At 41.2% G+C, this 15,581-nt stretch overlaps 1 protein-coding gene across 1 annotated transcript in view; it reads right to left on the reverse strand.

The window, feature by feature from the left end:
• Positions 1–15,581, reverse strand: part of LOC145739682 (uncharacterized) — a 242,805-nt gene that overhangs the window by 40,999 nt on the left and 186,225 nt on the right. The gene's annotated exons all lie outside the window — the stretch shown is intronic.

Here is a 15,581-nt window from a genome sequence, read left to right on the forward strand (position 1 = left end):
CATTGAACCGCCTGAGCCTTTAACGTTAACCGAAACCGAAAACGCCAGACTGCAACAGTTTTTAAACGCCGAACTTTCAAAGTTTGACCGATTTAGAGGCGTAACTCCACTAACCACACATACCATTCATTTGGAGCAAATCGAGCCGATTAAGCAACGCTATCACCCTCGCAATCCTCGTATGCAGGAGATTATTAATACCGAGGTAAAGCAGATGTTGCAAGACGGTATTATTGAGCCGTCAACCAGTCCGTGGAGTTCCCCTGTAGTAATTGTCCGTAAAAAGGATGGTAAACACCGTTTCTGTATTGACTTCCAAAAAGTCAATGACGTTACCCGAAAAGATGCATACCCGTTACTATTTATTAATGCAATCTTGGACAAACTCCGCCGTGCCCGTTATATATCCAGTATTGACTTGAAACAGGGTTACTGGCAAGTAGCTCTCGATGAAGCTAGCAAACCAATTACCGCATTTACGGTGCCGGGCGTGGGCTTGTTTCAATTCAGAGTCATGCCATTTGGTTTACACTCAGCTCCCGCTACGTTTCAACGATTAATGGATATAGTCATCGGCCCCGATATGGATCCGTACTGTTTTGCGTATCTGGACGACATTATTGTTCTTGGGGAAACCTTTGAACAACATCTCGACAATCTGTCCGAGGTCTTCCGTCGTCTCCGAGCTGCAAACTTGCGCCTGAATCCGGATAAATGTCAATTTGGTCGGAAATCCCTCCGTTACCTGGGCCACCTGGTTACGTCCAGTGGTATCCGTACCGATCCAGAAAAAGTGTCGGCTATTCAGGAGCTGCCGGCTCCAACCAACGTGAGAGGCGTCCGCCGTTTTCTCGATGTTGCATCCTGGTACCGCCGTTTTGTCAAGGACTTTTCCAAAATTGCTTCTCCTCTAAACCGACTTTTAAAGAAGGGAGTGAAGTGGTCTTGGTCAGCGGACGAGCAGCATGCATTTGAGCAGCTGAAAAAGTGCTTAACCGAAGCCCCCATTTTGGCTTGTCCAGATTTTTCCCGGCCGTTTGTACTACAAACAGACGCGTCGGATCATGGGCTAGGTGCTGCATTAATACAGCATGATTCCAATGGCGATCACATTATCGCTTATGCTAGCAGAACGTTGACAGCTACTGAACGGAAGTTTTCGGTGACCGAAAAAGAATGCTTGGCAATAGTATGGGGAGTCGAAAAAATGAGACCGTACCTTGAAGGCTACCGTTTTACCGTGGTGACGGATCACCAGTCCTTACGTTGGTTGCATTCTCTAAAAAGCCCATCTGGCCGACTAGCCCGTTGGAGTATTTATCTCCAACAGTTTGATTTCGAAATCAAGTACCGAAAGGGGATACTGAATAAAGTAGCTGACGCTCTATCTCGGGACCCCGTGCCGTCCAACTCGGTTGACGATCCGCCCGAATCCATGGCGCTGATCGGAAATTTTGAACCGTGCTCCTGGTATAGCGCTAAGATGGCGGCGGTCGAAGCGAATCCCAAAAATTTCCCTGACTACTGTGTTAAAGAAAATCGTCTCTACCGCCATTTTTGGGATTTAAACGAAGTCACGTCTGCAGAGTCTGCCAGTTCGTGGAAACTTTGCGTCCCTAAAACCGCTAGGGCGGCTATTCTTCGGCAAAACCACGATGAGCCGGCCGCCGGGCATTTTGGGATTGCAAAAACCACCGTCCGTATAGCCCAGCGCTATTATTGGCCGGGAATATTGCGGGATATTGCAAATTACGTCCGCAATTGTCCTTCTTGTCAGCGTTATAAAGTATCGCAACGAGCACCGCCTGGGTACATGCAACCGTCACGAAATAACCGCCCCTGGGAAACCGTCTGTACCGATTTAGTTGGCCCGTTACCCCGTTCCGCAAAAGGAAACAATTACTTGGTAGTGTTTCAAGACCGATTTAGTAAGTGGGTGCAATGTCGAGCAATTAGAAAAGCAACGGCTCGAGCTGTAAGCCAGGCTTTGTACGACGAGGTCATAACTAGATTTGGGTGCCCACGAACCGTTTTGTCCGATAATGGCACGCAGTTTACCGGCCAACCGTTTAAACAATTGCTTGCGGAGTTGGGCATTGCTCACCGGCTAACTCAACGCCCCAAGCCAACCCCGTCGAGCGAGCTAATAAGACCCTCAAAACCATGATCGCCCAGTTTTGCGAAGGGGATCACCGTAAGTGGGACGTACTGCTCCCCGATTTGCTGTTTGCCGTTAACACGTCACAACATGACTCCACCGGATACACACCGGCTTACTTGAATTTTGGTCGGGAGTTAGAGCCACATACCGTTCTGTCAGACCGGAACCCGACAGCGCCGAGCCGTTAAGGGAACCCCAGCGCTCCGATGTTGGGGAGCACAGCAACCGGCTCAAACAGCTCAATGATATTTATGAGCTGGTCCGTTTAAATCTGAGTCGGTCGTTCACCACTCAAAGCCGGCATTATAATTTGCGGAGAAGAGAGTGGCGGTGTCATGTGGGAGATCACGTGTATCGGCGTGAAAACCCCCTGTCCTCAGCGGTCCGAGGTTTTGCCTCAAAGCTAGCGCCTAAGTTTTCAGGGCCCTACACCGTGGTTAAGGTTCTTTCTCCGGTGGTGTATGACCTTAAAAGCTGCACCGGTAAAATTCTGCGCCGTATTCATATTAAAGACTTGAAAGCGGCGCATGACGGGGCCGAATTTAATGAAGCCCGCGTGTATGAACCGAATACGGCGGGAGGCACGGGCGCTAATGGCCCCTTTGCAGAGAGCGGCAGTCAACCAGGAGCCGCCACATCGCCCAATCAGTCCGGCCCCGGAATCCCGACTACCGGGTCGGGTTAACATCATCTCTGACGTGCTTTTGAAGCCGGCACGAAGCGGATACCACAGCCGGACTCACTGGACCAATAACCTGGCCAGGTTGGGGTGGGCGGCGGCTCATGCGGAAGAACTGTTTCCGGAGCCACCGCACCGGGTTTACCGGGAGTTGCCAGCGTTAATTCCAATTCCCGTGGGGCAACCCCTCCGTCATGCGTCCGTCCCGTATACCGACGTCGAGTTCCCTTTGGGGGTACTGGGACGTACGGAACCAGAGGGTGCGTCGGTTGTAGTAGGGGTTATTGACCTCACCCAGTCACCGCCGTCCGCCACTACCAAGGCAGGGGATACTTCTCCTACCAGCCTCTCGAGGTCTTCCAGTGTTGAGGCCGCACCCGCCGTGAACGAACCGAGCCGGCAGGAGGGGTGCCCGTTCTGGATTTGCAGGCCATTGCGGAGGAAGTGGCCGCAACCCCCAACCAACAGGACTGGTCGGAAGCATTGGTGGCAAAGCTCCGAAGTCTACGCCCTCCAGGACATCCGGCTGGGCGCCGCTGCCGCCGTCATTTAATTACCCGGGATGGCCGTCTCGTCCACGTGGCTCTGCCGCTCTAACCGTCCCGTCTGCCTGTTAAATTCCGTCCCCGCCCATAACTCCGCTCGCACCCTGATTTTGTTTATTTGTACACCCGCTCGCTACCTCGCTTATTAGTGGCTCATATTGTTTTTTTTTTCGTTTTGTAAGGCATGGCTCACTCCCCAGTACTGGAGCTAATGGCAACCGAGGGGTTCGATACCCTGCTTGATGCTGTGCTTGACGCCGACGATATGACCGTCCCTTCCGTTCCGGAGAACACCACCACGCCAGGTCAGCAGCCACCGAAGCTCGTTGACAGCCGTGCGACGTCGCTTGAGAATCTTTTGATGCCCTACTCGGACATTGTCGTGACTCGACCGACGATTCCGGTACCATTTGTACCGCCCGAGGATCCAGCAGAACGTCCATTATTCCTGCCCGTCCGAAGTCGGAAACTGTGTTGGAAATGTGGCCGAGAGGGCCACCACAGAAGTTTGTGTTCGAGACCGCAAATTTTGTTTTGCTCCCGCTGTGGGTGTCTGGGCCGATTGTCGAAAACCTGTCCGTGTTGGTTTTCTGAGGAGGAGCGTCAGGTATTGCCGCCGCCACGGATTGCTCCTGGACATGCCCGGGTTATTTCTCGGGGTGTTCAATGCGATCTTGGTCGAGAAACGTTCCGTTCCCGCTTTCCACCGGAAAGTCTGGGTTTCAGAAACCGGGCACGGAGCTCCAGACGGGCTCGGTGGTTGTCTCCGGACCATGAGAGCTTTTCCAGAGGGTGGGCCAGTGAGGGTAGCCGAGGCCGACAGTGAGAAGGGTGTGCGGTGTGCGGTTCCGCGATTTAGGTTAAGTTAGGTTAAGGGGAGTTGTTTGCTCCGAGTTGAAAATTTATTTTTTTTTTGTACTTTTGTAGAATCTGTGATTGTTTTTATTGTATCGAGCCTGTGATTTATTTTCGTGATTCTATTGTTAACCGTAGCGTTAGAGTTAAGCCGTTAAGTTTTTTGTTTTCTCGAGTTGCCGGGTAGCTTAAAGGTAAGGCCGTCTGTTTTGAAAAGTTTTGTTTAAAAAAAAAAGGAGTAAACGCCTTTTTTTTTTCCGTACGAAGAGGGGGTGTGTAACGAAGTTACTAAGTTTTACCGTTTTCTTAATTAGATCGATCAACCGGAATCATCATTTTAATTACTTAAGTTCCAACAGTCCGATTTTCTCCGTTCTTGTCAGTTTAGGTTCGGGACGTCGGTTACTTTTCGTTAGGGTCATAGCGATGTGTCGCGGAAAACCGCTAATTGATGAGTGCGTGGTTAATAAGTTTTACGCGGCCGAATGTTCAGCGGCTATAGTGCCGCAGTTAACCTGCAAACGCGTCCTGCCGGCACCCAGTGTGTGGCAGTGCGCGCGATTCCGGTCTCCCATACATGGTACGTAGGTGAGTGGGAGATTGCAGGAAATAAAACTGGCCTGCACGTGGCAAACGGCCTCTTCCACCTGCGGTCAGCGTCCGAACCAGACAACCTGCTCCGACTCGAGATCCGACTAGCAGTAAGTACGATTCAACCACGTGTACCGGTACGGCATCTCTTCTGGGCCTATACCGCAATACCTGTCCGTTCCTTTTGATTTTCCCCAGTATTTAGTACACCGTAGTTAGCCGTCGTGGACTCGTAATGACCCGGCGGATTTTTTCCCAGTAATTAGTACACCGTAGCTAGCCGTCGTGGACTCGTAGTGACCCGGCGGATTTTTCCCCAGTAATTAGTACACCGTAGCTAGCCGTCGTGGACTCGTAATGACCCGGCGGATTTTTCCCCAGTAATTAGTACACCGTAGCTAGCCGTCGTGGACTCGTAATGACCCGGCGGATTTTTCCCCAGTAATTAGTACACCGTAGCTAGCCGTCGTGGACTCGTAATGACCCGGCGGATTTTTCCCCAGTAATTAGTACACCGTAGCTAGCCGTCGTGGACTCGTATTGACCCGACGGATTTCCCCAGTAATTAGTATACCGTAGCTAGCACCCGGATTTCTCCTGTTCTTAACCGCCAGGACAGCTGCCGTAGACACCGTTAACGTGTACACCTTTTATTTGACCGCTTTTATTGGTACGTTTAACTGCTTTGTCACCCGCGTCCCGACTTACACGCTTTAGGTTGAAATTGACCACTTAAACAAAGTTACACGCTCTCTCTCATATTTATACTTGCTTTTGTTTCTGTTAAGACTTAAGATACCGTTAGGGTACCGACTTTTGTTTTTCCGATTGGTTCTGTTCGTTAACCACCGTAGGTCCGTAGTCGTATTTTTTTTGGTTAAGTGTGTCAGAGTGTTAATTTCTGTTTAGTTTATTTGGAAACACGACCCGGTGAGCTTGTAAATTTACTTTTGTCTTTCATTGGGCCTGTCAGCCTTGCAAGACCTTAGCGCCCGCTTTCCATCTTCGACTGTCTTAAAAGTTACCCCGGTAGACGGAGCGTTTTCCTGGTTTACGCTCCGCGGTTATTTGAAACCAGGTGGCGCCCGAGGCAATTAAAATCAGACTAGTGTCAAAAGGGGTATTTAATTTACATCCCCAACAAAAGAGCGTCACACAATATCCCTGTAGGAGTAGAAAAAATAAAAAGCAATTCAACGATTATCGACTCTTTTTAACATTTTAATACTGTCACGTTTAATTTATGAGCCCTTCTGGATTTATTAATTAAACTGACTCACGACGTTAAACGTCGCGCCGGGATCTCAGTTTTAAGGATGGAATCAAACACTGAGGTTTCTGTTAAACACTTAAATCTATTAACCAAACATTTATAAATGGATCGGTACAATACAGTCATAAACACACTAAAAGTTGACAATTTAACAATTGTACTTACATAGATTCATAAGCTAAGGACCTCAGCATTTTCTGGCGGCTGGCTTGGTCACTTTCGTGTTGGAACAATTTTGAAGAATGGACTACTTAACTTGATCTTCTTGACCGAGGAGAGTCGACATCTCGACTTCCTGGTTCAGCTGGTCGCACTACTGTCGATTGGTTCACACTCCTCCTATACTGCTGAAATCGGCGTGTTTTATACCCGATTGATCGGCTGACGTAGTTTGTTATGGTTCGTCGCCTGTTTTTATATTCCTGCAAAGCAGGTGGTGGTGACTCATCACCGATATGATGCACTCGGTGCGACCTTGCCTCGTGCGCTTAATATTTCGCAATCCCCGAATATTCTTATGTTTTTAAGTCAATAAGACCACCTTTTGAATTAATGGATTTTCCATTCGTGACATATGCCTCCGCCCCAGAAAAACTGGTCCCCAGTTTTATATGAATAATAATTAAAAAATTTTAACAATAGTAAAAATATATCGTTTAGCCTAACACAAATTTAAAAGTTACATGTGTACATACGAAGACATTATAATAAATGGTTAGTAGGTTTACATATGTGAGTATTCCATAGTACTCAGTTAAGTTTGTCCAAGGACACTGGTTACAATCATTTCTTAATAATAAGTTAGTACTTATTCTAAACAATATTATAGAATAAAGTTATGCTTCTGTAATAAACATAGTTCAAATTATGAACTTTACCGTAATCGCTTTGCTCCCGGTCGAAAAAAAACAAAATAACGCAACACTGGGAAAAGTTTGACAAGACTTACCCTTATGAGCAAAACTTCGCACCTCACATCACTTATCACCATCATCTTCTATGTCCTATTAATGTTTGTGATGTGAATTGTCCAATCGATAAACTCTTTACGTGTAGTTTATCAGTATACGGTCCAATGTCCAAGCCCTTCGTGAGTTCCAATAACAATTATGGCTAATCATAGTCTGCTTTTGCTTCCTTCTCATATAGTCCTGAGTGTTACATGAAATATAAGAACAAAGGTTAATATGTGCTACTGAAGGCATAATATACAATATCATGTCACATCATTTTAACTCTTATTTATGTGTTAGTATGTATGATCCATTTTCCATTCCTAAAAAATAAAAAATGGAACGTATGAAATTTATTTCCCTAATGCTGTAAAGCAAGGATTTCCGTGTATGCACTGCGTGAACAAAATTAGTCATGTAAACAACTTGAACGGTCGTTTACTGTTATCATTATTTTATTTGTTATGTTAGTCGTTCGTCATCAACCAACAAGATTGTCGGAGCATTGGTACGAGACTATTCGCATCTTCAGCGAAACATCGTATATGGTTCGCACCTTCTCAGTGTAAAGCACTATAAAATAAACAGATTAATTTCATGGCTATATTATTCTCGTAAACATTAATGTATAATTTCCAACAAGAATAATCGATAAGTAGACCTTATTGCTGCTGATAAGCAGAATATGGCCCTATATTTCCAAAACGCTCTAACTGAGCAACCGCTTGCTCAGGATTCTCTCTAGTTTGAGGCTTAATGGGCCCCCCTGCTTGCACTTGCGCCTGGTTATCCAGATTTGGGCACAGTGCCGGATTGCGGACAACCTGACTTGCGTGGGATTCAGGTGGTCCCATAAGTTTGTGGTCCAAATGCACCTCCAGAAGATGCGCCAGCAGAATTTACTTCTGATGTTTCATCCCTTTGTTGTGTTTGGGGTACTACTGGTACCCGAAACTGGTGAAACGTAGCATTCGGTATATAAGTATGCGTGTATTGGGAATGATTCGGTTGATTCAAAAATCAGGTAATGAAAATCAATATGCACATAATGTAGGCCTTGTACTTTTAACGTTGTTTATTGTCTAGGGTTATTTACAATATGTACATTTGGTTTGGATGTGGTTACACTGAACGGATCTTCTCGTTAACACTAACAGCAAAGAATTAATTACCAACTGGATGACAATATTGATAACTACGTCTATTTTAAAGTAATTAAAAGCCGTCTGCTTTCTTTAACTTTCGTCTTTTCTCTCGTCTTTTAACTCTTTCAAGTCTCAACCAATACTGACTCTCGCCAATCACGTTCCGCGCACCGGTTAGCAATTCATAGTGCTGTCGCGAATCTATCGATAGTTAAATGTTTGCTTTGGTCGATCAGCGTCACCACGTCATAGTTAGGAAATTTTATAAAACAACACAAACACACTAACACTAATTAACTAATCCTACAATTCGGCCATACTGACTAGTGATCCGACTCGGATTCACTGAAGTTATCAATCCATGGCTTCATATACTCTGAACAAGATGAAGTTTTTCTTGGTCCGTCATGATTTCCAACTTTAACTACTTCATAGCGCTCATTTGGCATCACGTTGGTAATTTCATAAGGTCCTAAAAACTTTTTACACAATTTCAATCCAGATCCAAACTGAGTGCGTTTGACTGCCACTAGGTCTCCCAATTTATATCTTGTTGCCTTGTTCCTTCTCAAGTTATATTGTTTCCTATTTTCTTCTTGTACCTTTAAAATTTGTTGCTTACTTTCCTCTCTTATTTCTTGTCGCTGCTCATTAAATATTTCTATCATTTCTTCTTCTATTAACTCTTTAATCAATAGATCTTCTTTATTTTTCATTTTTACTCCAATCAAAACTTCAAATGGTGTCGTTTTGATGCTACGTTGAAAAGTAGAATTCAATATTCTTTGTAGTTTGTCTATATGTGTATACCACTTCTGAGGATTGTCTAAACTTAACTTAGTCAAAACAGGTATTATGATTCGGTTTATTCTCTCTACTTGACCATTTCCTCGTGGTACTCCAGTAGTACAGTACAGTAGTGGTTGTATGGTGTATGGACTCACTTTTACAATAATCTTGAAACTCTTTGGATGTGAAGGCTGATCCCTTGTCGGATATTATTCTCGCAGGATTCCCAAAAGTTTTTTGTTGAAGTGATAATCGATCCAGTACTTCTCTCGTTGAAGTTGTTTTTGTTGCGTATATCCAAACAAACTTAGTAAAATCATCAATAACAACTAGGATGTGCTGATAATTCTTATTAGTAGAAGGTAACGGTCCTAAATGATCTATGTGATAAGTAGAAAGTGGACAATCACTTTTAGGAATAGGATGGAGTATCCCCTCTTTTTTACCTTCTTTTCTTTGTCCTAATATGCAAGGTATGCAATTCCTTACGCAAGCCTTTATCGTCTCTGTCAATTTAGGTATATAAAATTCTCTTTGGACTACTTCAGCAGTTTTCATAACTGAAAAATGTCCAACTTCATGCGCCTTCCTTATAATTTCTGTCTGCATCTGCTTTGGTACAACTATCAACTCTAGTCCATTGTCGTATTTGAACAAAACACCATTTTTGACAAAATAATCCAAATAGCTTTCTGTTCCCGCTAGGTGAGTTATAGCTTTAATATAGTCATCTTGTTCTTGGGCTATCTTCAGTTGATTTAAAACTCCATTTTCTGCGGAAATCAAATGATCAATTACTAAAACTGAGTAACATCTGCTTAAGGCATCGACATGCGCCATTTGAGTCCCTTTTCGGTGTTCAGTCTCGTAAGAGTATTCTTCTAACATTAGTGCCCATCGAGCAACTCGTGTAGTCAAATCTTTTTTATCTATGGTTTTTTGAAAAGCGGCACAATCCGTTACTATCTTGAATTTAATACCCAGCAAGTATACTCGAAATTTCTTAACAGCTTGAATGACAGCTAAAACTTCAAGCTCGTAGCTGTTATAACGTTCTTCAGCAGGAGTCGTTTTCCTGCTCATATAATAAATCGGATGAAAATTATTATCTTCTGGACTCCTCTGCATCAAGCAAGCACCATATCCGTGTTTACTAGCATCAGTATGTACCTGGGTTTCTCTGTCTTGATGATAAAGATGAATCACCGGTTCATTACATAACATATCTTTCAACACATTGAAGGCTGACTTCTGCTCTATGCCAAACATAAAAATCTGCTCCTTTCTCAACAAATTACTCAAAGGTTTTGCCACTATAGAATAACCTGGAATAAATTTCCTAAAATAACCAGTCAAACCCAAAAATGACTGTATTTGTTTCAAGGTCGTTGGTTCAGGAAAATTTCGAATTGCAGCTGCCTTTTCTTCTGATGGCTTGACCTTACCGTCTTCAATTATGTATCCCAAAAATGTAATTCTTTTTTTCAAAAATTGACATTTCTCCTTTTTAATGTCTAACCCGTAATTCCTGGCAACATCTAAGACTATCTCCAAATTTTTAACACCTTCCCTCTCAGTAGAGCTCAAAATTACAATGTCGTCCATATAATACATCGCAATGTTCTTGTTCGATAAGTCTCGAAAGATATGACTTATATACCGCTGAAACACAGCAGGGCTATTGCAAAGTCCAAATGGACACTTTAAAAACTCATATTGTCCATTATGCGTGACAAAAGAAGTATATTTACTACTTTCTTCACTTACGCTAACGTGGAAAAATCCGTTTCTCAAATCAATGGTAGTAAAATATTTCGCTCCTTGTAGTCTATCCAATACGTCCTCGATCAGTGGTAGTGGGAAACGGTCCTTCACTATCTTCTTGTTGATTCTTCTGAAATCGCAACAAATTCCAGTTTCACCATTTTTCTTTTTTACTAGAACTATAGGACTCGAAAAATCTGAATAGCTTTCTCTTATTATTTCTTCATTTAACCATTCCTGCATTTGTTTCTCCACTATCTGTTTTTCTTCAATAGACAATCTTCTTGGGCTACTGTAAATCGGTTCTTCATCTTTCAGAACTATCTTCATTTTAATATCTACTGATTTTGTTTTTTCTGGGAAGTAACACTCAATCATCTTTTTGACCTTTTCTTGACAATCTTTATTTTCAATATTAGTAACGTCTACTGCATCATCTTTAGAAGAAACCAAATCAATTTGCATCAGTAGCCTATCTTCTTCTTTTTTATAAATCACAACTTCATTATCACTTAAACTCACTGACACTTGACTTAGTAAATCTTCACCCACTAAAGCCTCATATTTCATAGCACTTGACGGAATAATATGAAAATCTAAATCTACGTCCACATCATTAACTGTCACTTTACCTTACCTGAAAACATTATACTCTTGCTCACTTCTGGCTTATTTTTCACACACTTCGTAGATATGTGACCAAAATTACCACATTTAAAGCATTTAGCTCCCTTTGCTTTATCTGGACATAAATTCGACATGACCTTTTTGTCCACAATTGAAACATACCTCTTTATTTTTGTCAGACTTCACTTTCATTCTCGATGAGTCATTGGAAACAAATGTCGATTTTGTTTTAATTTGATTGTACAATTTTACTTTTTCTTTAAAATCTCCAAAGTTTTTTGCTCCGTACAAAACAATTTTATTCACTTGATCATCTGGAATTCCATCGATTATGTATTGAATTATAGTTTCTGCATCAATATTTGCTCTGCTGCCCAACTCTCGCATTAATAGAACATATTCTTGTACTGTTTCAGTAGGTCGTTTTCTTCGAGACATTAACATCTTATGCACTTGAGCACTACTGACTTTCAACTGAAATTCATCTGTCAATCGTTTTTTCAACTCACTCCACATCTTGATGCCCTTTTCGGCTTGAACAAACAATTTAGCCAAACCGGTAAGTACTTTTTTCGCAAATATTAGCTTTTGAAGTTTATTCCAATCTTTAATTTCAGCCACCTCTTCAAAATCATTAATACACTTGTCAACTGGGTAATCATCTCCTCCGTCAAAATGACGTATACTGTCTTCCACGTCTCGAAAAGTTAAGGAAAAAGACTGTTGCTCCTTTTTAACATTTGTAGGTTTTGTTCTCCTACTAGATTTTGAACTTTTTGAGCTAACCTCTTCGATATCGTCCTCAGAACTGGAGTTTGGAACTTCAATATCATCATCAAAGTTATTATTTTCCTTGTCCTTCTCATTCTGATCTTCGGAAGACAAATTATTCAGAAAATCACACACTCTACTAACGACTTCTTTTTTGGCACCAGAATAATCTAAATCTAGTAAGTTACACACCGCGGCCAAATCACATAATTCAAACTCTTCAACATCACTCAATTTATTTTCACACTCGTCAGATTCTTTATCTAAATTAAAACCCCTAAATTCACATAGTCTTTTCCTTGCCTGACGTGGTGGTGCTTCCGTTCCATAAGCAACCAAATGCAAAGCTTTGACAGCTTGTAATTGTCCCGTCTTAATTCTTTGAGAAACTTTGTCAAGGTCTTGCAAAGAAACCATTTTGTAAAAATGTTTTGATACCTACGTATGTGTCACTCAAAAGTCAAAAACGTAAGAGAAAAACCCAAAAATTATTATCAATTAGGTAACTCAAATTAGTCAAATTATTTATACTTACTCACAGACGACCTTTTAACAGAATCCAACAAATAAAAACATATCAGTCATATACATACAACAGTATACCAATTTGCATAAAATAAAACACAACAAAGTATTTATTTCTAATACTACGTCACTAATCAAATATAAAATTTCAATCAAAACAATGGCGCTTAAGTCACCAAAATCAAACTGAATGAAATTAATCAAATCAACAGTACTCAAAATACACATAAAAATGTATTTTGCTAGAACATCATCAATGGGCTTCAACCAGTAAAAATAATCAAAAATGTTACCTTAAATTCCGCTATACTAATGCTTTTCTACCATACCCAACTCAGGTAATTGGAATAGACCTTCTCTACCAGTCCTAGTGGCTAAAACAGTCCGACGTTCCGTCACCAAAGCGCTGACGCCGTCCTCCAGGTTAACTACTCGTCGAGAACGCCGCACCGGTCATACGATTCCCATTTCCAAATCGCCGTATTTGAAAACGCAGTCAATTCAGACCTGCAGCAGTTGTGCGCTCCGTCTTCCAGCGTCCTTCGTCACAATTCCAGCCTTGTAGCAGGGTCTCACCTCTAGCCGCGCTGCGAGGTATTTTTGGAATTGCCAAGGTTGCGTTGTTCCGACCGTTCGTCAAATTAATGGCGGCGACCGCGTACCTTCCTCTTTGTATTTGATCTTGAATCGTCTTTTGGTTTGGATGTGGTTACACTGAACGGATCTTCTCGTTAACACTAACAGCTAAGAATTAATTATCAACTGGATGACAATATTGATAACTACGTCTATTTTAAAGTAATTAAAAGCCGTCTGCTTTCTTTAACTTTCGTATTTTCTTTCGTCTTTTAACTCTTTCAAGTCTCAACCAATACTGACTCTCGCCAATCACGTTCCGCGCACCGGTTAGCAATTCATAGTGCTGTCGCGAATCTATCGATAGTTAAATGTTTGCTTTGGTCGATAAGCGTCACCACGTCATAGTTAGGAAATTTTATAAAACAACACAAACACACTAACACTAATTAACTAATCCTACATTAATACGATTTTTCAATCAAGTCAACCGTACAGGCGCAAAAAAATCAAAACTGTTTTCCCATGTTAATCTCATGTCGAGGGTGCTCTTGGACACCTGGTATAATAAATATGAATATCAAAAAAATATGCAGTTTAAAGGGCATTTTAAGCAAAAGTGTATAACTTGAATGTGAAAGTTAACGAACATTATAAAAACTGAATAATTCTGCACAAGCAGCTACTTAAATTTTGAAATAGATTATAACTAACCTATTAGAAAATATGCATAACTAATAATAGTATTTAGTACTTACAAAATAGTTAGTCTTTACTTACCTTGTTACTATTGGAGAACTACCTATTGACGAAGGGTTAGACGATTCAGAACTGCAATATAAAAAGGATTATAGGTAAATGATGTTAAGTTTTCCAGTCAGAACTAGAAAAGGGAATACTGAAGAAAAAATGTAGTCAGTTCTACAATCCTGTAATATAACACTGCAACTATTTTCTTATGAATGCACTGAAATAAATTGATTACTGATTCAAAAAACATTACTTAAAGGTCATTTTGCCCATGGAATTCAAAATCTGATTTTTCAATGGCTAATAGATTTGTACTTACTACTACGTTTGTAGAACTGTCACAATGTGTAAAATGTATTAATAAAAATTACCTGGATTTGTCTTGAAATAAAAATGGATTCAAGGGTTTTGTAAGCACTCCTCGTTTTAAAAACTTGGCATTATCACTACGATAGTAAAAGTCTGTAGCATCAAAATGATCTGAACAAACTGCAGTTCTTTTCCATATTACAAGATTTTCATCAAGATCCAAAAGTGCCAACCCGAGGTTTCCAATTTCTGGATTTGCAGGAAATCTAAAATTTACAGAAAATTATGAAGACGGCAGTACCAATCAACTCAGTACGTACTGAGTACTTATCTCGGGACTAAATTGTAATTTAGGCAGAAAAATATCAACAAATATTGCTGTTGAATAACTTTTCTTTTCAAATCAAATGAAGAATTGTGCGTGGCGTCCTACATGGACGCTGCTGGTGCTTAAAAAACATGACTGCTTTGTTTACTTACCTATGAAACGATAAGTCTGGATGAAATCGGCTTAGTTTATGACACGCTACCCACTTAAACACCATATTTTGTTTTTATCTTTCGCAATCCACCTGATACACCACTAAACTTGCACAAAAGTAACTATTTTCTTAGATAAAACGAATAAAACCGTACGAATATAAAGACGAACCAATGAAAACAAAACGTAAACAAGAAATTACTGTTCGTACCGCGGCGTTGCCATACCCGCTAATAGAAGTTCCTACCATTTTAAATCAAATTTAAATTCCATTTCTCTTCAACATATTCCTTTTATAGCTGCAGTATAGTGTAACGTAAACCCACTTTTATATTAGATTATTCGATATTGGTGAAAACTACTTATTTTTATTAATCATATTGTTAAGTCACATTTCAAAACATAACATAGACTGCTTCAAAACCTGGGTGGTATGATGGGACTTGGCAGCGTCGCAAATGGGTCAAACCCTAACAAATGTATGTCGGAATGTAAACAGATTGTCGTTCGCTGGTTCTAATCTTGGTTATTACTCTAAGGATTCTTGTGATATATTTAAATGTCTTTCAGCGTTATCATAATAGTTTCTTGCTGTTGCTGCTTCATTATTCATTAAAAAGTCCTGGGTTATTTTCATAACTCTCATTCGGTATGCCATTTTGTTATAAGCTGAAAATGTCCTAACATGAGGCAATAGACTTTTAAATAAGCTTAAATCTTCATCCTCCTCTTCACTTTTATTTCTTTTATTTTGGAAATATTGTAGTTTCTCTTTTTCCACTTGAAG

This window comes from Ips typographus, unplaced genomic scaffold (assembly GCF_016097725.1).
Source record: "Ips typographus isolate SLU unplaced genomic scaffold, UJ_Ityp_2.0 IpsContig34, whole genome shotgun sequence".
Lineage (NCBI taxonomy): Eukaryota > Metazoa > Arthropoda > Insecta > Coleoptera > Curculionidae > Ips > Ips typographus.